Genomic DNA, 25,136 nt, shown 5'->3' on the forward strand with positions numbered 1-25,136 from the left:
TTTTCTCCTATCATACTAAGCCAAAAGAAATCTAATAGAATTTGAAGCTTTATAACAGAGGTAATATTTTTCAACTATCTTTCATCAGAGTGGAAGTCTTAGCTAGCTAATATTATTATCCCATTGATTTCCTAGCCCAGTGGCTAAATATAATACAACTCATGGATAGCTATTTCTTCTCTGATAGTGTATAGCATAATTATGACTTTATTTGCCATAATTTTAAAAGTTTTTTTTCTTTTTGTCTGGCCCATTTATTTTATTACTCATTCAAAATGTCTAAAAAAGAAGAAAATGCAAACAAAATGGCATTCACCTAGATACTGAATTATCGTTACTGATAGAAGTTGACATTTAGGGGCATCTGGGTGGCTCAGATGGTTGAGCAGCTGACTCTTGATTTCCGCTCAGGTCAAGATCTCAGAGCCCTAGGATCAGCTGCCTCTAGCTCTGCACTCAGCAGGGAGTCTGCTCCCTCTCCCTCTGCCCATCCCCATCACAAATAAATAAATAAATAAATAAATAAATAAATAAATCTTAAAAAAAAAAAAAGAAGTTGACATTTATGTCCATATTGTGACTATAGATATTGATGTATACTGCAGTAATATATGTTGTCTTTGTTACATGTAAGTATTTTACAAAAAATTCCAGGCAATGATCTTCAGGAGTGATGGTTTGGGGATACTCTCATCAACATACGCTTCCTACTCAAATCAGTAGTTATGAATTACTTCATTAAAAAGTGCAGAATACTAGCCCTTTATCTGATATGTCATTTGCAAATACCTTCTCCCATTCTGTTGGTTGTCTTTTGGTTTTGTTGACTGTTTCTTTTGCTATGCAAAAGCTTTTGATCTCGATGAAGTCCCAATAGTTCATTTTTGCCCTTGCTTCCCTTGCCTTTGGCGATGTTTCTAGGAAGAAGTTGCTGTGGCTGAGGTCGGAGAGGTTGCTGCCTGTGTTCTCCTCTAGGATTTTGATGGACTCCTAACCAAAATCTATAAAGAACTTATCAAACTCAACATCCAAAGAACAAATTTCCGATCAAGAAATGGGGAGAAGACATGAACAGACATTTTTCCAAAGAAGACATCCAAACGGCCAACAGACACATGAAAAAATGTTCAACATCGCTCGGCATCAGGGAAATCCAAACCAAAACCTCAATGAGATACCACCTCACACCAAACAGAATGGCTAAAATGAACAAGTCAGGAAATGACAGATGTTGGTGAGGATGCGGAGAAAGGGGAACCCTCCTACACTGTTGGTGGGAATGCAAGCTGGTGCAGCCACTCTGGAAAACAGTATGGAGATTCCTCAAAAAGTTGAAAATAGAGCTACTGCACGATCCAGCAACTGCACTACTGGGTATTTACCCCAAAGATACTAATGTAGTGATCCGAAGGGGTACATCCACCCCAATATTTATAGCAGCAATGTCCACAACAGCCAAACTACGGAAAGAGCCAAGATGTCCATCAACAGATGAATGGATAAAGAAGATGTGGGATATATATACAATGGAATATTATGCAGTCATCAAAAAAATTCCACAAAAATGAAAGCTTGCCATTTGCAATGACGTGGATGGAACTAGAGGGTATTATGCTAAGTGAAATAAGTCAATCACAGAAAGACATGTGTCATATGACCTCACTGATATGAGGAATTCTTAATATCAGGAAACAAACTGAGGATTGCTGGAGTGGTGGGGGTGGGAGGGATGGGGTGGCTGGGTGATAGACACTGGGGAGGGTATGTGCTATGGTGAGCGCTGTGAATTGTGTAAGACTGATGAATCACAGACCTGTACCTCTGAAACAAATAATACATTATATGGTAAAAAAAAAAAAAGAAGAAGATAGTAGGAAGGGAAAAATGAAGGGGGAGAAATCGGAGGGGGAGACAAACCATGAGAGACTATGGACTCTGAGAAACAAACTGAGGGTTCTAGAGGGGAGGGGGGTGGGGGATGGGTTAGCCTGGTGATGGGTATTAAAGAGGGCATGTATTGAATGGAACACTGGGTGTTATACGCAAACAATGAATCATGGAACACTAAATCAAAAAATGAATAAATTAATTAATTAATTAATTAATTAAAAATAAAAAAAAGTGCAGAAAGTGGGATGCCTGAATGGTGCATGCAGTCAGTTAAGCATGTGACTCTTCATTTCCAGCTCAGGTCATGTTCTTGGGTTTTTTGAGAGGGAGCCCTGCATGGGACTCCTTGCTCAGCAGGGAGTCTGCTTCTCTCCCTCCTCCTCTCCCTCTGCTCTCCCTCCTGCTCTCTGTCTTTGTCTCTCTCTCTCTCCAATAAATAAATACATCTTTTTTTAAAAAACTAAAAATTAAAAAGATTAAAAAAGAATTAAAAGTGCAGAAAGATGGGGCACCTGGGTGGCTCAGCCAGTTGAGCATCTGACTCTTGGTTTCGGCCTGGGTGGTGATCTCGGGGTGGTACGATCAGCCAGCATGGGGCTCTGTGCTCAGCATGGAATCTGCTGGATATTGTCTCCCTCTCCTTCTCTCTCTGCTCCTGCTCACGCACGTGCGCTCCCTCTCTCTCTCTCTCTCAAATAAATAAATAAAGTCTTAAAAAAAAAAGATTTTACTTATTTATTTGAGAGAGAGAGAGAGAGCACAAGCAGGGGGAACTGCAGGCAGAAGCAGGCTCCTCTCTGAGCAAGGAAGTGAGACGTGGGGCTCCATCCCAGGATGCTGGGATCATAACCTGAGCCAAAGGCAGATGCTTAACCAACTGAGCCACCCAGGCACCCCTAAAATAAAATAAATAAAATCTTTTTAAAAAGTGCAGAAAGATAATTTGGTTCTTTTTATTCCATTTGGTCCACAATTTGACAAATATTCAACTATTTCTGACCTCCTTTAAAAATATTTTAATCAAAAGAAATGGATGCATTTATTGTGACATCTCAATTTTGAGCCTATTATCTTCCTTAACATGTAAGTAACCTACTGAAAAATTCTCAGAATTTTCACATACCAAAGATAATGAAAAGGGAGAATAAAACATATATTCTCCTGCTTTACCCCAAACATCTAGCATTATTATTAAAACTTATGTTCACCCAATTGTGCATACACACACACACACACACACATACACATACATATACACACACCTAAATCCTTCAACTGGTAAACAGGTAAAAATTGTGTTTCCCACAATGGAATACTACACAGTAACAAGAAATTACTGCTACACACAACACAGATTAACCTCAAATTAATTTTGCTAAACGGAAGAAGCATATTCAAAAGGCTATAACTATACATTTGTATTTATGTAGCCTCCTGGCAAAATCAAAACTATAGGGAAGAAACTGATGGTTACCAGAGGGGAGGTGGGTGGGGGAATGGGTTAAATAGGTGATGGTCATTAAGGAGTGCACTTGTGATAAGCACAAGATATTGTACCTAAGTGTTGAATCACTAAATTGTATACCTGAAACCAATATTACAGTGTATCTTAGCTAACTGGAATTTAAATAAAAACTTAAAAAATATCAAAAGTATAGGGATGGTGTTTTCCCCCAACTGGATGGGAAGGTATTGATTACAAAGGAACACAGAGATCTCTGGAAATGATGCAGCTATATCTTGATTGTGGTGATAGTTATACAAATGTATGAATTTGTCAAAACTCAGAATTACACACTAAAGTGTGATTTAGAAGTATGTAAATACATCTCAATAAAAATAACAATTTGTATGACGATTATCAAAGTCATCTTGTAGCCTCCTGGGGACTTTCACTCAAGCATTAATATAGATAAATACATATAGAGTAAAAGGTTTTGATCTAACAGCAAAATAACTATAGAAAACAGATAATGGATAGTGAGGCCTCTACTCTACGCCAAACACTGTCGTCAATGCTTTCTATGAATTATATCATTTAAAATTTACAATTATAGCCATTTTCCAGATAAGGAACAACATCTTAAATAGGTTAAATTCACATATTCAACAAGTAGAATTTGGGAATGCAGGGACTAATACCAGTCTTGTTTTGTCTCCTTTACTTAGTTCATGTTCAGAAAATACCTTGCACTTAGCTAATAACTAAATGAGAGAATGAAAATATCTTTTACTTTGAGGAGATTCCACTGAAGTCATGTTCAGAAATGAAATTGTTAAAATGAGTTTTTAAATAAATTTTAAAAATTTTCTTAATGATATGAAAAATAGTAGAGAGGACAAATAGGAACATAGACTTAAGATGCACTTAAATTTTGTAGAAAAAGCTAAAATTTTAACAATGGGATCAACAATTGTTTTTTAATGTGAATCGCCCAATACTTCTAAGTGTTCATTAAATGCAAAGCACTGTGCAAAGATTTTGCACTTACCAGTTAGATTAGGGTAATAATTATATGTCAAGTAGATAAGCTCTTGAATAATGAGGTTGAAGAAGAGGATACTAGATCAAATCAAATTGCAAGAATAACAGAATGACATACATTCAAATGAGACTCAAGCAGGGACTACGATAAGTAAATCAAGATTTCAAATTTCTGAATTTCATTTGTAACATATCAAAAACTTTCTCAATTTTCCTGAAAGATTAGTGTTTTGTTATCAATTGCTTATAAACAAATGCTTAAAGTATAATTAAAAGCATTAAAATTTGGCCATGAAAAAGTCAAGATTATCATTGTAAGTCAATATTAATAAATACAGCTTATGATATAGAAAGATTTATGTATTTGTATTATTAATAATTACTATTTGTTTTTATTTTATATTAAACAAATATTAAAATAATACACATTTTATACACATGCCTTATACATATGCTTTTATGATAAACATTTGATAAGGTTTATATCTTCTTTTAATAAACCTTGGTCAGGTTTTTCTACCTCAACCTTTCATACCTATGATAAATAATAAGTAAACATTTGTGAAATAAATGAATTTTAGTATATGGTGAACTGACTTAAGCCAACTTGGCCTAGAACAACTTATTTATTTATTTATTCATTCATTCATTCATTCATTCATTCATTCAGCTAATAATTGTAACCACAGAAAAATTTTGAGGACCTCTAGAGAATTAGATACTTCCCTCCAAAACTTTTACTACTTATAGTAAAAGTCTCAGACTATTCTGCCAATTATCATACATTTCATTAGCTGAACATTTATTAACAGATAATCACTAAAATATTTCCTGCAACCTGTTCACTAATCTCAAACAAATTCCAGCTCCCCGTCCTTTCAGGTGTTTACAGAACAACTTACATGAATGTTCACTCAAAACAAGATCCCAAAGGCATTGATCCACTACTCTCCTAACAAGATTCAGGCATTTGGAGTTCCTAGGTATAAGGTTAGCACAGGGCTATTTAGCATTTTAGCCTAAAGCATCATCAATAAGGGTAATGATGACAGGTTTTGCTGTTACATTGTCTGTTCAGCTAAGGGCAGGGAATATCTCTAAAATAATTTACTCAATCTGTATTTTTCATTTTCAATAGCAGCTCATTTCTAATATTCAGCATGTTCATTAATGGTTCACCATGTACACCATTAAAGCCTATTTCTCAAATTTACCATGCTAATTAAGAAAGTGCTAATCACAGTAGAAAAAATAAAATCACCTTTTAACCACACCTTGCAGAATATAGACTATCTGATGAAAAAGTGTATTTTTTGGAATGCTGACTGCACTTAGGGTATAGCTTAACGTAAAAAACACAAATACTACAATCCATGGTGAACTGTTTTCAAGAATTACAGCTGTCATAATATGATGGGGGAAAAATGAATATTAACAGTGTTAATCATATTTGTTCTGTTCCTGTTTTTGTTTTAGTAACTTTGGGCCAGTGTAGGAAATTGCCATTCTTACTCTATATAAACTTAGACAAACTTGTTGTCTTCAAAAACAAAAATTATACACCAACAAACTTCAACCAAAATGGACAAAATATTGCTTTAGTTAGAGGTTGTCTTGTTTCTTCAGACTATCATTTTTCCAAAATTAAAAATTATGAAAGTAAATAAATTTTCCATGAATTTATACCAAAAGATTTTCAAATGTATGCATGATATATGTTTCAAACTACATTGCATCTAATGAGCTGTTAAATATTAATTTAAGGCATACCTAAGATAACCACTGGCATTTTAAGCTTTTGCAAGTTAAGGAAAATATTTGAATGGGAAGAAGCTATTTTAGTCTTTTATCACAAACTGAGAAAATAACCAGAGAAATGAATAGTTTCTTATAATAGAAATTTTATGCCAGTGTGGCTCCACTGAAGGAATCACACTGCAGGAGGAAAGGAGAAAGAAATGTACACCTAATATATAACATTTTCCTTTCTAGGATAGTATAATTAGATCAACTACCACAGGGGAAAAATAACATTGCAAAAGTATTCAATTCTTGAGAATAGAAGGACAGAGATGTAGCAAATTGCCCTAGATACATGTACTCCAGTATTATTTTTAGTAATTTCTAATTAGTTCTAAATAATTCTTTCATTCCCTTAAGTGGAAGCCTTAAGTAAAAGCACATGTTGGAAATACAAGATGTGACATAATATATCATAATTGGTATCTTGATTACAAAGGCCATCATGTCTCTAAACTTCAGTTTCATCATTTGTTGAAAATATGGACTACTAGTCTAGGTAATTCAGTAAGTTCTCACTTTTCATGCATCCCCCCTCTTCCAAACGTTGTGGAAATGGTTCATAAAGTATACAAAAATGGAAAATCAAATGACAGAGAGGGGCTCCAAAACAAGATAAAACACTTCCAGGCAACGTATGGACTCAGAACATAACCACAGTGATCAGTGCTGAAGCTGCTTCTGTATTCCAGAAGTAGGCAGAGGCATGCAGGAATTCTGTGAGGGTGAGAAATAAGATCTACTTTCACTTCTTGAAAGCAAGGGATGGAGGGTGGGATGAAAGAGATAAGACAAGGTTCTTTCCATTGTGAATGAAAGCTAAAAAGCAAACAGACATTGCAAAGAACTGCCTCCCCTCATGCGGGGTGGAGGAGGAGAGGGTACAATAATAGGATAGGTCCATGCCAAGCCATATTAGAGTCTGAGGCAAAAGGAAAAAAATGTGCACCCTTTTATACACTTAGCAAAATGTCCTCCTATATTTTGAACCAAGAGAAAAAAGTGAATGAATGCTGACCAATTTATAATTTATTTATTTTATAATTTATTTATTTATAAAGCCCCATGGTGCCCAACCTATTCTCTAATCATTGTCAACCCTCATAAATCCAGAAGAATGGAACTACCGCAAAGATTATTCCCAAAGCAATTAAAAGTACACTTATCACAATGAGCACTGAGTAATGTATAGAACTGCTGAATCACTATATTGTACACATGAAATTAATATAACACTGTATGTTAATGATACTGGAATTAAAATTAAAAAAAAAGATTATTCCCAATGCACAATAATTTAAGGTAATAAAACACTTTGTCCTTATTTAATATTTTTATAGTTGCCAATTTATAGTTGTCAATTATGAATTATTTGTATTAATGTTGATTTTTTTAATATTGTATTATTATTTATTTTGACTATTGAATTTTTTGATACCACCTTAAATCTTGCATCCAAGGAGAGTACCTCAGTATCCTCTCCTAGTTCTAATCCTGGCTCTCTAGTAGGATATATAAATACAATCCTATAACCATTAAATAAATAAAGTTCTCTCCAGACTTTCTTTTTTTTTTTTAGATTTTATTTATTTATTTGACAGGGAGAGAGACAGAGAGAGAGCACAAGCAGGGGGAGCAGCAGTGGGAGAGGGAGAAGCAGGCTCTCAGCTGAGCAGGGAGCCCGATGCGGGGCTCGATCCCAGGACCCTGGGACCACGACCTGAGCCGAAGGCGGACGCCTAACAGACTGAACCACCCAGGTGCCCCCTCTCCAGACTTTCTGACTCTGTATTATCTCTATTACCACTACCAGGTAGCTCAAAAATGACCTTACATGACCTTGTAAATCCCCATACTGTAACCTCACGCAGATCAAATTTAGCATAGCAGTTGTGCATAGTTGTTAACATTTGTTAAGTAGAGCCCCTGGATGTCAGATAAGGAGCCAAGGTTCAACAAAAGACCACAAGGGAAAGTGAAATAGAGAAGTTTATTACTCACATACACATCAAGGGTCCACATGGGGAGATCAAGTCAGGATGCTGGCAGAGAAAGCAAGGCAGGACCTGAGGCACATGGCTTTATCAGAATCTGAGAGTGGAATGCTGGAAGTTCCCAAAGGCCAGGTTGACCAGCTGAAACCAAAAAGAGTGAGTGAGATTTTGGTTAGCTTGATTAGGGTCTTATCTAAGGGAAGCATAAGGGACGCCTGGGTGGCTCAGTTGGCTAAGTGTCTGCCTTTAGCTCAGCTCATGATTCAGGAGTCCTGGGATCGAGCCCTGCATCGGGCTCTCTGCTCAGCGGGGAACCTGCTTCTCTCTCTGCCTGCCTCTCTGCCTACTTGTGCTCTCTCTCTCTCTGTCAAACAAATAAATAAAATCTTTAAAAAAAAATGTCTGTAAGGGGAGGATAAGGAGAAGACCCTGGAAGGCAGGGGAGAATGTTCATCACAAGGGTCTTTGGGGAAGGCGTATTAGGAACTCATATTTTCTTGTGACTCTGCAGGCTGTTATCTAGGGCATGTGCTGCTAGGACGGGCTGTCAGTTCAAGGCTGTTGCAGGCCACTTGGCCACACAAAATGGGATATTTAGGCAATATTATGAAATAATTCAGCTACCCTCTCAACACTGTAGAACTAGTGTTTTCAATCTCTTGGACTAGTATATGGTTTTCATTCTCATCAAAATAGTTATCCACACATCGTATCATTTTCTAAGTAAGACTCAGAAAAGGAGGAAGGGGCATTGTCCCTTTCCCTTCTCTTTAAAGACACACTCTTCTTGTTCCATTAGCCAGAGCATACTCATAAGATCACAACCATCTTGAGGCTAGGGGGCTACAATAAACAGTCTATATTTCAGTTGACTATTTGTTAAATTTTGTTGTTGCTGTTAGATTTGCTTTATCTCCTGGCTTCTCTAAATGGAACCCTCCCACCTCTGAGAGCAACTTCCTCTTTGCAGTGATTTCGCTGGATAGTCAGCGGGCCCTGCTGCACCGGCAAGCAGAGGCTCTGGTACCGAGTTCTATTCTTCACCATTCTTCTGCAGCAGAAATGGGGTGAGGATAACTCCTGACCTGCTGACCTCACAGGGCAATGGGGAGAAGTAATAATTTTGCATAGATGGAAAATTTTACATGGATTAACCCATTTGATCTTCACAACAACCCTATGAGAGTAAGTTTTCTGTTAACCTCTTTTACAGATAAGGAAACTGAGACACAGCGAGGTTAAGAAACTTGAATAATGTCACTAATAAGAGAGAAGAGTCAAGATTCAAAATCAAGCAACTTGGCTGCAGAATCCCACCACTCAACACTGTGGTCTGTGCAGGACACCATCTAAACAGAGCAGGTCAAAGGCACCTAGAAGCTCTGAAACTTTAGAACAAAGAACTCTTTGACAATCTGATGAGATCTATGGCTCCTCTGCCCTGGGGAAGCACTCAAACGTCTATTTAGCAAGTTTTGATCACTCCTCAAAACGTGTGAGCTAATTCCACAAGCTGGCGGGCGTCACAGGAGACTTGAGACCCTAAGCAGCCAAATCCCATGAGCCAGTACAGTGACTGGGGAACAAGGACACCTGAACTGTACTGTCTGCTCCTCTGCCTGGAGATGCATTTTTATTTTCCTTCCTCCCTCCTTGGGAAGAAATGGTCTTTAGTGAAATGCCCACTAAGGTGAGCAACAAAGAACGGTGGGCAAAGCCTAAATAACCCCCATTTCCCCCTGCCGCCCCCACCAGCAGCCAAGCAGCTGGCCCCTTCCAACTAAGAACAACCTCTCCCCGTCTCAGGAAGCTGGCAGTGACCAGACCAGTCTATTATCTCCTTAGCACCCCACCCCAGGGCTGCATCCGCATAGCTGGACACACTCTTCCCCCTTCACTCCATGCTAATTTCAAATCACTTCAATAACACGTACACCTCTTCTATTGCTTCAGAAAGCTATCCCTCTTCAACCAAGAATATGAGGCCCCTACTATTCTTTCTCTGCTTGCTCCAGGGTGGTCCCCATCTCTGAGCTCAAAGACGACTGTTTTACTTTAAAACAGGCATGCTGCCCATTTGTAAAACACCTGAGGAGTTAAGTCACCAGCCAGATGGATGCCCCAATCTCCAGCATTAAAGTAGGTGAAAAAACCAGGGGAGAGATTTCAGTCTCCTACCAGGGGAGGGGGGGAGGGGAGAATTTATTTTTAAAGTTAAATTTGTTTTGTTTTGTTTAGGTGTCAAGTTTTAGCAAACATTTTAAGAGTGTCCTCTTCAAGTCTCTGGCTTCGCCAAAGCGAAGGAGTGTGTACTAGCCTGAGATGGTGAGGAACATTATCTGCTGCCGCTGGTGGATTACTGGATGCTTCCCATTTAATCCCCACCTGACAATTTAGTTGTGTTATTACTGTAGAAAAAAGAAACTGGATCTCTGGGGCAACAAGCAATCTCTGCCACAAATATTGAATTGATAAATGCATATTTAGTTAAAAATACATTGAATTTAATATTAAGTATAAAATAGTCTGTAAAGAATACAAAAACTACATGAAATTAAGAGGACAGGAGAGGGGATGATCAATGGTATTTAAAGTGATTGTGAGATAAATAAACTAAATATTTAATACAGAATAGAGAATTTAAAGCAACAAAATAAATGGTTTGATTTTTGAATATATGGAAAAAGATGTGCCCTTTATATAGAGAAAGAATGTACATTACTTTCAAGCTGTCAAGGAATTACCACAAATATTAACCATTTGCTAATGTAAAATGGATATATTAACAATTTTTAGTTGAAAATACTTGTAGGAAATAGTACTTCTCCTCCCCATCATGCCTAAGTCCTAAAACTCAGAATTTTTGACTACTTTAGGTTACACGGTCAAGGGAAATTAAGCTTGAAGGTGGAATTAATTTTGCTAAGCAGTTGACCTTAAGATACAAAGATTATCCTGGATTACTGAGGTGGCCCCAATGTAATCAAAGCATCCTTAAAAATGGAAGAGGGCGGCAGAAAAGGGGTCAGCATCAGTGAAAGAGATATATCAATGAAAACAATGTCAGAGAGATGCTATTTTGCTGGCTCTGAAATGGAAGAAACGAGCCAAGGCTAAAGAGTATGTGTAGCTTCTAGAAGCCAGAAAAAGCAATAAAAAAAATTCTCTTCCCAAAAGGACCAAAGTTTTGCAGACACCTTGACCTTAGCCTGGTGAGGAAGGTGTGCGATTTGTTACTCAGAACTTCAGGATAATAAATGTGTGTGGTTGTAAGCCACCAAGTTTGTGGTAACTTATTACTGTTACAAACGGAGAAACTAATATGCTATCTAGAACGGATTTAAAATCAGCTTGCTATATATCAGTATCATAGGATGCTACTAAAGCAGTACTTAGATAAAAACAATTAATTCTGGGTGTTTAGAAAAAGAAGAAAGATGGAGATTAAGTGAGGTATATATATGAATTCAAGAAGCTACACAGCCTATGATTTGAAGACAGCAGCATTTCTCTTTTTCTTTTCCTAGGAAATTATGTAATACCTTTATTACATATTTATTACTTTTAATACTTGTAAGGAAGTTGAGAAATAAAAATGTAACTTTCATTTTTTAGAAAAATTAGGACACAGATAAATACCTGTGAAAAACATGTTAAAAAGTGGGTAGAACTGCAGCTTGCTGCAATGAGCCTCAAATAGTAGTGATTGTCTTAGGAAAAAGAAAAGATGATGGCAATCAGTCTCAGAAGTCACCAGAAAAATACTCTTCTTGAAGGCGATGGCAGTGAACCCCCTTTGTTTATCAGGGAAAGATTTATCACTATATTTATCTATCACTATATGGTAGAACTTCTTAGTTTGCTTCTTAGAGACAGGAGGCAAAGGAATCACACAGGCAGGCTATGTATTCAGGACAAAGCCTGTCTTCCTGTCAGAGGGATAGAAGAGTTGCTATCCTCTTTGGTGAAAAGTAAGGATAAACAAATTTACCCTCAAAATCCTGGGGCAAAAGAAAATTTATTAAGTAACCTGGTACATGGTACTAATCATTTTCCTACTTGAAACTCCTACAAATACATAACCTGAGAAATGTTTGCCTCCTTCAATAATGAATGTTCAGACAGGCAGCCCAAAGATATTAAAAGACAACTTTAAAGAAAAGGAGGCAAAAAAGTAGTTATTAGAAAGATTTTGTTACACTCTAATGGAAATGGAGAATTAAAATAATATTCTTTTTTAAGATTTTATTTATTTGAGAGAAAGAGCACAAGCGGTGCGAGGGGGAGGGCAGAGGGAGAGGCATAAGCAGACTTCCTGAGCAGGGAGCCTGACATGGGACTCGATCCCAGTAGCCTGGGATCATGACCTGAGCCAAAGGCAGATGCTTAACCAACTGAGCCACCACCCAGGTGCCCTAAAATAATATTCTTAATGCAGTAATCACCTCTTTGAACCAGTAGCAAGAAGCAGAAACATAAGAACTCAAGGAAAAAAATAGTAAAATGATAAAAATTTTTTAAAGTGTGACTGAATGATCTTAGGAAAAAGTAAATTTCTTTCAGTCAACAAATATATATTTATATATCATACAATTCCTGAGAACCTAACATATTACAGGCAGGCACTGTTTGAGAAACTTAAGTTATATCAGGAAACAAACTGAAAAATACTCCTATTGTGATGGAGTTTATATGATGAAGAGAAGGTGGAACTGATAATAAGTACACATAATACTTAAATGATGTACAATGAAAGAAAGCAAGAAGTGAGATGGAAAACAGTCAATATATCAAGATAAGTGTGGGGGGAGCTGGGAGTATGGATGAAGTATATTGATAAGGTGAGGAGGTATGAGCACAGACATCAAGGAAATGAGTAAATTTGCCAAGCACATAACTGCATGATAGCAGTCTGGTAATGAAACTGAATAAAACAAAAACCCTAAGGTAGGTGTACCCCTGAACTCTTTGAGAAACCACAAAGGTACTGATGTGCTTGGGGCACAGGGAACAAGCTGTAGGTTGGTGGGAAATGGTGTCAGAGAACTATCCATTTTTATTTCCTTGCCTTTACTCTCTAGTTACAAAGGCATTATTTAAAGCTATCAATCAAGAACATACATGTGTCTACACATACAGTTACATACATATGAATACACCTATATATATATGACTGTGGTGTGATAAATATGTATGTATGTACACACATAATAACACACACGCCGTGTATACGCACATATGTATGGTTTCTTGAAGGCCATGACCTAATTAATTCCTTTATTTTAAAAATATTTATTTATTTATTTGAGAGAGAGAGAGAGAGACCATGCATGCACACACAGAGCGAGAGGGTGAGGGCAAAGCAGGCTCCCCACTGAGCAGGGAGCCCAATGTGGGACTCAATCCCAGGACCCTGGGATCATGACCTAAGCTGAAGGCAGATGCTTAACCCACTGAGCCACCCAGGTGCCTCTTAATTAATCCATTTAAAACTGAACTTTCTAAACAGTCTATATTCAGAAACATTGGGGCTGGAGTCACGCAGTTTGACATCTTCCAGGAAAATAGGGTCCTTTCCTATTGGGTCAGATGGCACACTGAATATGAGAGTTTTGGTTTAAACATCCCTAATAGAACTCTTGATTGATGTTCTACCAACTTAAAGATTGCAGCGTTAGTTTTATAAATCTTTCAATTAAAAACCACAGTAATTATTAGGCACTTCTGCTTTCCAAGCAGTTAATATATTGGAAGTGTAGAATTTGGACCTGATCCAAGCTGGGTGTTAATGCTGATTATTGCCTCTACAGGTTGGTAGAATGACTGTGCATATATGTCATCATGTTGTCATACTAAAAGAAAATCAAAACTAGTTTATATGAAGGGTAGCCATTCTTTACAGTATTTAGCAAAGCTGATTCAGAAAATGTATAAAGTTAGAAGTTAGCATATTAGTAAGTTATAGTTATGAGAAGGACCTTTATACCAAATTAAGGAAGGAAATATTGCTGATTCAGGTTTCTCTTCCTATTCTTACTACTGATGGGAGCATGCCTGCAGGCTCTTTCTTTCTTGATTGAAGGATAGTTATAAGGTACTAGAAACTCTTGACCCCCAGACAAACTTTCTAAGCTATGGAGCAGGGTGCAGTAATCAGTGCATTGCCATGAAGGCCATTTCCATTCTTTCCTGCTTAATATTTTTCCTGTGTTTATACATATGGGTGTGTATACATAAATATGTATGCATATTTAAAATAAAAAGACACTAAAATCTGAAGTGATTAATTGTTGTGGACTGCTGGTTGTTTCCCCAAATCAGTTATCATCTTATCTTATTCCTACCACAGGGCAGCTGTAGAACATAACTCCAACAGAGTTGAATTCACACTAAAACATATGAATGTTGGCCAAAGTGTAGTTAACCACAGTGTCCCTGCCTAGGCACCTGTCTGCCTAACTAGATTCTATATTTGTAATATATTAGTCACCTTAGTGTGCCATAACAAAATACCACAGACTGGGTGACTTAAATAAACAGAATTTTTTTTTCTCATAGTTCTGGAGGCTGGGAAGTTCAAGATCAAGGGCTGGTTGATTCAATTCCTGGTGAGGGATCTCTTCCTAGCTAGCAGATGGCCACAATCTCACCATTTCCTCACATAAGTTCTTTTTTTTTAAATTTTATTGTGTTATGTTAATCACCATGCATTACATCATTAGTTTTTGATGTAGTGTTCCATGATTCATTGTTTGCGTATAACACCCAGTGCTCCATTCAATACATTATACTGCGTATAACACCCAGTGCTCCATTCAACCCATCCACTACTAAAGTGTTGCTGTCTACTTCCTATATCATGTATTTTTTGCTTTATAATATTTATATTGTTATTAAGCTGTAAAATATTAATCATATTTTAAAATAAATTATAGTCTTAAGCATCATAATTAGAGTTAGATGAGGTGTTAAGGATGAGGCCCTGGTCCCATGGGATTAGTGCCCTTATGAAAAGATACACCAGAGAGCTTACTTTCTTTCTGCCTACACAAAGAACTTATGTGAGGACAATAGCCAAACTATGGAAAGAGCCAAGATGTCCATCGACAGATGAATAGATAAAGAAGATGTGATACACACACACACACACACACACACACACACACACACACAATGGAATATTATGCAGCCATCAAAAGGAATGAAATCTTGCCATTTGCAACTATGTGGATGGAACTAGAGGGTGTTATGCTGAGCGAAATAAGTCAATCAGAGAAAGACATGTGTCATATGATCTCACTGATACAAGGAATTCTTAATCTCAGGAAACAAACTGAGGGTTGCTGGAGTGGTGGGGGCGGGAGGGATGGGGTGGCTGGGTGATAGACATTGGGGAGGGTATGTGCTATGGTGAGTGCTGTGAATTGTGTAAGACTGATGAATCACAGACCTGTAGCTCTGAAACAAATAATACATTATATGGTAAAAAAAAAAAAGAAAAGAAAAGAAAAGAAAAGAAGATAGCAGGAAGGGATAAATGAACAGGGGGAAATCGTAGGGGGAGATGAACCATGAGAGACTATGGACTCTGAGAAACAAACTGAGGGTTCTAGAGGGGAGGGGGTGGGGGGATGGGTTAGCCTGGTGATGGGAATTAAAGAGGGCACGTATTGGGGCGGAGCAAGATGGCGGAGGAGTAGGAGACCTGGATTTCGTCTCCTCTCAGGAATTCAGCTGGATAGGGATCAAACCATTCTGAACACCTACAAACTCAACAGGAGATCAAAGAAAAGAATAGCAACAACTCTCTGAACAGAAAAGCGACCACTTTCTGGAAGGTAGGACGTGCGGAGAAGTGAATCCGAGGCGTTATTCGGGAGGATAGACGGCGGGGGAGGGGCCTCCGTCGGCCACTTCTGGCAAGTGATAGAGCCACGGAGCACAAAATCGGAACTTTTAGAAGTCTGCTCCGCTGAGGGACGTCACTCTGGTGGCGAAGTGGGGGGTGGAACCCTCGCGGGACAGTGTGGTCTCAGGACCCTCGGGGTCACAGAAAGACCGGGGGTGCCTGAGTGCGGCAGAGCTCCCAGGTATCGGAGCAGGGAAGCCGGCTGCAGAGATGGACCTGAGGCGCGGGCTCTCAGCTCGGGGTTGCCATAAACCGTGATCCGCGGCACAGTCGGGCCACTGCTCCTCCAGCAGGGACCCAACAAGTGGCAGATCCGGGGAGACTCACCTTCCTCCCCCGGGAGGAGAGGTGCGGGAGTGCACCGCGGGGATCTGCTGGGTTTGGAGACTCCACCCGGGGTCGGATGCCAGATAGAAAGGCGCGGTCACAGGCCGGGTGAGCGTGGAGTGCGGCCGGAGACCGGGGAGACGGGAGTGACTGACTGCTTTTCTCTGGGGGCTCGCTGAGGAGCGGGACCCCGAGTTCTCGGCTCTGCCGGGGCGGAGACTGGGAGGCTGCCATTTTCACTCTCCGCCTCCAAAGCTGTACGGAAAGCTTGCAGGGAACAAAAGCTCCGGAGAGCAAACCCGAGCAGATTACTTAGCCCGGACCGGCAAGGGCGGGGCAATTCTGCCTCCGGCAAAGACATTTGGGAACCACGGCAACAGGCCCCTCCCCCAGAAGATCAGCGAGAACAGTCAGCCAAGACCAAGTTTACCGATCAATGAGAACGGCAGAACTCCAGCGCTAGGGGAATACTGCACATAGAATTCATGGCTTTTTTACCATGATTCTTTAGTCTTTCAAAGTTAATTATTTTTTTAACTGTCTTTTTTTCTTTTTTCCTTTTTTCTTTTTTTTTGAATTTTTCTTTTTCCCTTTTTCAACCAACATCTTATCAATCCCTTTTTTAAAAAAAAAACATTTTTATTTTTCATTTTTAAAGTCATATTCTATCCCTTCATAGTAGTTACCCGTATTTTTGGCATATATATATAAGTTGTTCTCTCTTTAAAATCTTGAGATAGTTTCTTCTAACAGATCAAAATATACTCTAAATCTCTAGTGCATGGTTTTTTTCTACTCCCCTGCCTGATCACATTCTCTCCCTTTTTTCTTTCTTTCTTTCTTTTTTTTCTTAATCCTATTCTTTCTTTTTTCAAACAACTTATCAAATCCTTTTTAAAAATTTTTTATAATTTCCATCTTTACAGTCATATTCCATCCCTTCATCATATCAACCCTTATTTTTGTACATATATGTTTTTCTTTCTTTAAAATTTTGGGAGGGACTTTCTTTTAACAGACCAAAATACACACAAAATCTAGTGTGTGGCACTGATCTATAATCCAGCCTGATTATATTTGATCACATTCTGTTTTTGTTTTGTTTTGTTTTGTCCTGCTTTTATTTTTATCTTTATCTTTTTCTTTTTTCTTTTTTTCTTTCTTTTTCTTTTTTCTCTCTTTCCCTTTCTTTTCCCACTGCTTCAGGTCTTTTCTGATTTGTTTAGAGTATATTTTCTGGGGACGTTGTTACCCTGCTAGCATTTTGTTCTCTCATTAATCTATTCTCCTCTGCACAAAATGACAAGACGGAAAAAATCACCTCAACAAAAAGAACAAGAGGTAGTACCGACTGCCAGGGACCTACTCAATACGGACATTAGTACGATGTCAGATCTAGAGTTCAGAATCATCACTTTAAAGATACTAGCTGGGCTTGAAAAAAACATGGAAGTTATTAGAGAAACCCTTTCTGGAGAAGTAAAAGAACTAAAATCTAACCAAGTAGAAATCAAAAAGGCTATCAATGAGGTGCAATCAAATATGGGGGCGCTAACTGCTAGGATAAATGAGGCAGAAGAAAGAATCAGTGAGATAGAAGACCAAATGATGGAAAATAAAGAAGCTGAGAAAAAGAGAGATAAACAACTACTGGATCACGAGGGCAGAATTCGAGAGATAAACGATACCATAAGACGAAACAACATTAGAATAATTGGGATCCCAGAAGAAGAAGAAAGAGAGAGAGGGGCAGAAGGTATAATGGAGCAAATTATAGCAGAGAACTTCCCTAATTTGGGGAAGGAAACAGGCATCAAAATCCAGGAAGCCCAGAGAACCCCTCTCAAAATCAATAAAAATAGGTCAACACCCCGACATCTAATAGTAAAACTTACGAGTCTCAGAGACAAAGAGAAAATCCTGAAAGCAGCTCGGGAGAAGAGATATGTAACCTACAATGGTAGAAACATTAGATTGGCAACAGACTTATCCACAGAGACCTGGCAGGCCAGAAAGGACTGGCAGGATATATTCAGAGCACTAAATGAGAAAAATATGCAGCCAAGAATACTATATCCAGCTAGGCTGTCATTGAAAATTGAAGGAGAGATAAAAAGCTTCCAGGACAAACAAAAACTAAAGGAATTTGCAAACACGAAACCAGCCCTACAACAAATATTGAAAGGGGTCCTCTAAGCAAAGAGAGAGCCTAAAAGCAACATAGACCAGAAAGGAACACAAACAATATACAGTAACAGTCACTTTACAGGCAATACAATGGCACTGAATTCCTATCTTTCAATAGTTACCCTGAATGTAAATGGGCTAAATGCCCCAATCAAAAGACACAGGCTATCAGATTGGATTAAAAAACAAGACCCATCGATATGCTGTCTGCAAGAGACTCATTTTAGACCCAAAGACACCCCCAGATTGAAAGTGAGGGGGTGGAAAACCATTTACCATGCTAATGGACACCAAAAGAAAGCTGGGGTGGCAATCCTTATATCAGACAAATTAGATTTTAAACCAAAGACTGTAATAAGAGATGAGGAAGGACACTATATCCTACTTAAAGGGTCTATCCAACAAGAAGATCTAACAATTGTAAATATCTATGCCCCTAACATGGGAGCAGCCAATTATATAAGGCAATTAATAACAAAAGCAAAGAAACACATCGACAACAATACAATAATAGTGGGGGACTTTAACACGCCCCTCACTGAAATGGACAGATCGTCTAAGCAAAAGATCAACAAGGAAATAAAGACTTTAAATGACACACTGGACCAAATGGACTTCACAGACATATTCAGAACATTCCATCCCAAAGCAACGGAATACACATTCTTCTCTAGTGCCCATGGAACATTCTCCAGAATAGATCACATCCTAGGTCCTAAATCAGGTCTCAACCGGTACCAGAAGATTGGGATCATCCCCTGCATATTTTCAGACCACAATGCTTTGAAACTAGAACTCAATCACAAGAGGAAAGTCGGAAAGAACTCAAATACATGGAGGCTAAAGAGCATCCTACTGAAGAATGAATGGGTCAACCAGGAAATTAAAGAAGAATTAAAAAAATTCATGGAAACCAATGAAAATGAAAACACAACTATTCAAAATCTTTGGGATACAGCAAAGGCAGTCCTAAGAGGAAAGTATATAGCAATACAAGCCTTTCTCAAGAAACAAGAAAGGTCTCAAGTACACAACCTAACCCTACACCTAAAGGAGCTGGAGAAAGAACAGCAAATAAAGCCTAAACCCAGCAGGAGAAGAGAAATAATAAAGATCAGAGCAGAAATCAATGAAATAGAAACCAAAAGAACAGTAGAACAGATCAACGAAACTAGGAGCTGGTTCTTTGAAAGAATTAACAAGATTGATAAGCCCCTGGCCAGACTTATCAAAAAGAAAAGAGAAATGACCCAAATCAACAAAATCATGAATGAAAGAGGAGAAATCACAACCAACACCAAAGAAATACAAACAATTATAAGAACATATTATGAGCAACTATATGCCAGCAAATTAGATAACCTGGAAGTAATGGATGCATTCCTAGAGATGTATCAACTACCAAAACTGAACCAGGAAGAAATAGAACACCTGAACAGACCTATAACCACTAAGGAAATAGAAGCAGTCATCAAAAATCTCCCAAAACACAAAAGCCCAGGGCCAGATGGCTTCCCAGGGGAATTCTACCAAACATTTCAAGAAGAATTAATACCTATCCTTCTGAAACTGTTCCAAAAAATAGAAATGGAAGGAAAACTTCCAAACTCATTTTATGAGGCCAGCATTACCTTGATCCCAAAACCAGACAAAGACCCCATCAAAAAGGAGAATTACAGACCAATATCCCTGATGAACATGGATGCAAAAATTCTCACCAAAATACTAGCCAATAGGATCCAACAGTACATTAAAAGGATTATTCACCACGACCAAGTCGGATTTATCCCTGGGCTGCAAGGTTGGTTCAACATCCGCAAATCAATCAACGTGATACAATACATTAACAAAAGAAAGAACAAGAATCATATGATCCTCTCAATAGATGCAGAAAAAGCATTTGACAAAGTACAGCATCCTTTCTTGATCAAAACTCTTCAGAGTATAGGGATAGAGGGTACATACCTCAATATCATAAAAGCCATCTATGAAAAACCTACAGCGAATATCATTCTCAATGGGGAAAAACTGAGAGCTTTCCCCCTAAGGTCAGGAACGCGGCAGGGATGTCCACTATCGCCACTGCTATTCAACATAGTATTGGAAGTCCTAGCCACAGCAATCAGACAACAAAAAGAAATCAAAGGCATCCAAATTGGCAAAGAAGAAGTCAAACTCTCACTCTTTGCAGATGATATGATACTTTATGTGGAAAATCCCAAAGACTCCACCCCAAAACTGCTAGAACTCATACAGGAATTCAGTCAAGTGGCAGGATATAAAATCAATGCACAGAAGTCAGTGGCATTCCTATACACCAACAACAAGTCAGAAGAAAGAGAAATTAAGGAGTCGATCCCATTTACAATTGCACCCAAAACCATAAGATACCTAGGAATAAATCTAACCAAAGAGGCAAAGGATCTGTACTCCGAAAACTATAAAATACTCATGAAAGAAATTGAGGAAGACACAAAGAAATGGAAAAACGTTCCATGCTCATGGATTGGAAGAACAAATAATGTGAAGATGTCAATCCTACCTAGAGCAATCTACACATTCAATGCAATCCCCATCAAAATACCATCCACTTTCTTCAAAGAAATGGAACAAATAATCCTCAAATTTGTATGGAACCAGAAAAGACCCCGCATAGCCAGAGGAATGTTGAAAAAGAAAAGCAAAGCTGGCGGCATCACAATCCCGGACTTCCAGCTCTACTACAAAGCTGTCATCATCAAGACAGTATGGTACTGGCACAAAAACAGACACATAGATCAATGGAACAGAATAGAGAGCCCAGAAATGGACCCTCAACTCTATGGTCAACTAATCTTTGACAAAGCAGGAAAGAATGTCCAATGGAAAAAAGACAGTCTCTTCAACAAATGGTGTTGGGAAAATTGGACAGCCACATGCAGAAGAATGAAACTGGACCATTTCCTTACACCACACACAAAAATAGACTCCAAATGGTTGAAAGACCTCAATGTGAGACAGGAGTCCATCAAAATCCTAAAGGAGAACACAGGCAGCAACCTCTTCAACCTCAGCCGCAGCAACTTCTTCCTAGAAACATCACCAAAGGCAAGGGAAGCAAGGGCAAAAATGAACTATTGGGACTTCATCAAGATAAAAAGCTTTTGCAAAGCAAAGGAAACAGTCAACAAAACCAAAAGACAACTGACAGAATGGGAGAAGATATTTGCAAATGACATATCAGATAAAGGGCTAGTATCCAAAATCTATAAAGAACTCATCAAACTCAACACCAAAAGAACAAAGAATCCAATCAAGAAATGGGCAGAAGACATGAACAGACATTTTTCCAAAGAAGACATCCAAATGGCCAACAGACACATGAAAAAGTGTTCAATATCGCTCGGCATCAGGGAAATCCAAATCAAAACCTCAATGAGATACCACCTCACACCAGTCAGAATGGCTAAAATTAACAAGTCAGGAAATGACAGATGTTGGCGGGGATGCGGAGAAAGGGGAACCCTCCTACACTGTTGGTGGGAATGCAAGCTGGTGCAGCCACTCTGGAAAACAGTATGGAGGTTCCTCAAAAAGTTGAAAATAGAGCTACCATACGATCCAGCAATTGCACTACTGGGTATTTACCCCAAAGATACAAAAGTAGGGACCCGAAAGGCTACGTGCACCCCGATGTTTATAGCAGCAATGTCCACAATAGCCAAACTGTGGAAAGAGCCAAGATGTCCATCAACAGATGAATGGATAAAGAAGATGTGGTATATATATACAATGGAATATTATGCAGCCATCAAAAGGAATGAGATCTTGCCATTTGCAACGACGTGGATGGAACTGGAGGGTATTATGCTGAGCGAAATAAGTCAAACAGAGAAAGACATGTATCATATGACCTCACTGATATGAGGAATTCTTAATCTCAGGAAACAAACTGAGGGTTGCTGGAGTGGGGGGTGGGGTGGGAGGGATGGGGTGACTGGGTGATGGTCACTGGGGAGGGTATGTGTTCTGGTAAACGCTGTGAATTGTGCAAGACTGTTGAATCTCAGATCTGTACCTCTGAAACAAATAATGCGATATATGTTAAGAAAGAAAAAAAGAAGAAGAAGAATGTAGCAGGAGGGGAAGAATGAAGGGGGGGAAATCGGAGGGGGAGAAGAACCATGAGAGACAATGGACTCTGAAAAACAAACTGAGGGTTCTAGAGGGGAGGGGGTTGGGAGGATGGGTTAGCCTGGTGATGGGTATTGAGGAGGGCACGTTCTGCATGGAGCACTGGGTGTTATGCACAAACAATGAATCATGGAACACTATATCTAAAACTAATGATGTAATGTATGGGGATTAACATAATAATAAAAAATTTAAATTAAAAAAAAAAAAAAAGAGGGCATGTATTGAATGGAACACTGGGTGTTATACGCAAACAATGAATCATGGAACACTACATCAAAAACTAATGATGTAATGTATGGTGATTAACATAATGTAATAACAAAAAAAAAAAAAGAAAAAGAAAAATCACCAAGCTCAGGAAAACCCAAAGCTATGGCATTCATCCAGGTTTCTATGTTGGTATTTATTTATTTATTTTTTTTTTAAAGATTTTATTTATTTGACAGAGAGAGACACAGCAAGAGAGGGAACACGAGCAGGGCGAGCAGGAGAGGGAGAAGCAGGCTTGCCGCTGAGCAGGGAGCCCGATGTGGGGCTCGATCCCAGGGCCCTGGGACCACGACCTGAGCTGAAGGCAGACGCTTAACGACTGAGCCATCCAGGCACCCCCGGTATTTATTTTTTAATAGTCCCCTAGTCCAGATTCTTTCTATCTATCTATCTATCAAAGATTTATTAATTTTACAAAGAGAAAGAGAGCACAAGCAGGGGGAGTGGCAGGCAGAGCGAGAAGGAGAAGCAGGCTCCCTGCTGGGCTGAGAGCCAGACCTGGGGTTTGATCCCGGGACCCTGGGATCATGACCTGCGCTGAAGGCAGCCGCTTAACTGACTGAGCCACCCAGATGCCCCCAGATTCAATTTAGTAATCAGTTTTTTCTCTTTCCTCCTTCCTTCTCCACCCCCCATACTTCTATCCCTGCCTCCCTTCCTTCCTCCCTCTGTCTCTTTCTCTCTCTCTCCTTTCTTTTCTTTTCCTTTCTTTTTCCTTCCCTCCTCCCTCTCTCCCTCCCTCCCTTTTCTTTTGCCATGAACAATGGTGCCTGGTAACACAGCTGAAATTCTACCTTTATCAATAAGGTTTCTAGTAACTAGAAGAAGGCAAATTCAAGGCACATTTGCACTGAGAGAGAATAGAAGAGGAGAAAAGTTTGTTATCTTCACTCATGCCGTCCATGCATAAATGATTGTTACTATCTTGCAAATATCCTATAGTGTAGTTATCTAATATGTTTCAGGCCACAGAATTCCATAATTTGATTGAGATGACAACCCCCCCTAAAAAAGAGTTATTTTCTTGGGAATTACCTTCCACCCCATAGCATACATGCCTCTCAACAAAATATCAACTCAATTTCCCCTAGTATCTATCAACAAAATGTCTTCATATTATCATTTACTGGACCACCATTATATTTTGTAGAATATCTAGATTAGGAAGGCCCCTCCAGACTACATTATGTAAGAGCAAGAGAATTCATGGAGTCCTAAAGCAAAATAGTGATGATGTATTCAGAGACAGGTTTCTAATGAAGCTAACAAAGTTTAAATTTCAGAACCCCTCATTTGTACATCTCCTTACCTAGCCCTGAGAAATACTTTATCAACTTTATATTAATATTTGAAATTTTTCTAAGAAAAATGTTCCCTTATTTATAGAAGCTTTAGGTCCTAAAATATAAGTCCATCAATGGTATTTTAACTTATTTTAGAAAAGAAAACCAAGGCAACTTCCAGAGCAATAAATAACATTGGCTATGTTAACTTACTACAATAGAGAACACATCCAGAATAAAAGCTTCAGTTGGCATCACCACTTCATTAAATGTTTTATAATCCACAGTCATTTCCCAAGTCCTATCCATATTCTGTACAGTACAAAAGTAAACTAAATGGGGATCTTCCAGGGGTGCCGGGGTGCTTCAGTCAGTTAAGCACCTGACTCCTGATTTTGGCTCAGGTGGTGATCTCAGGGTTGTGAAATCTAGCCCTGCATCAGGCTCTGCGCTAAGTGTGGAGCTTGTTTAAGATGCTCTCTCTTCCTCTGCCCCATCCCATTTAGCACATGCATGCACGTGCTCTCTCTCTTAAAAAAAAAAAAAAATTAAAAAAAGTAAACTAAATGGTAAACTAAACGGGGATCTTCTAGGGTTCAATTAACCTATATGGCATATACTCTTTTCTAGCATAATATACCTTACTCCATAATTCAGTAAGCTAATTTAGACAATATAGTAATTACCAAGTGAAAATATAGAAAAATTCTATATTCAGCCACTGGAAAGGTAATCAAAGAATGGGTTTGAGGCCCCACAGACAAGCTATGTAGCAATCATGAGTGAAAACTATCACTAGACCATGCTAACCCTAT

This window comes from Halichoerus grypus, chromosome 8, assembly GCF_964656455.1.
Source record: "Halichoerus grypus chromosome 8, mHalGry1.hap1.1, whole genome shotgun sequence".
NCBI lineage: Eukaryota > Metazoa > Chordata > Mammalia > Carnivora > Phocidae > Halichoerus > Halichoerus grypus.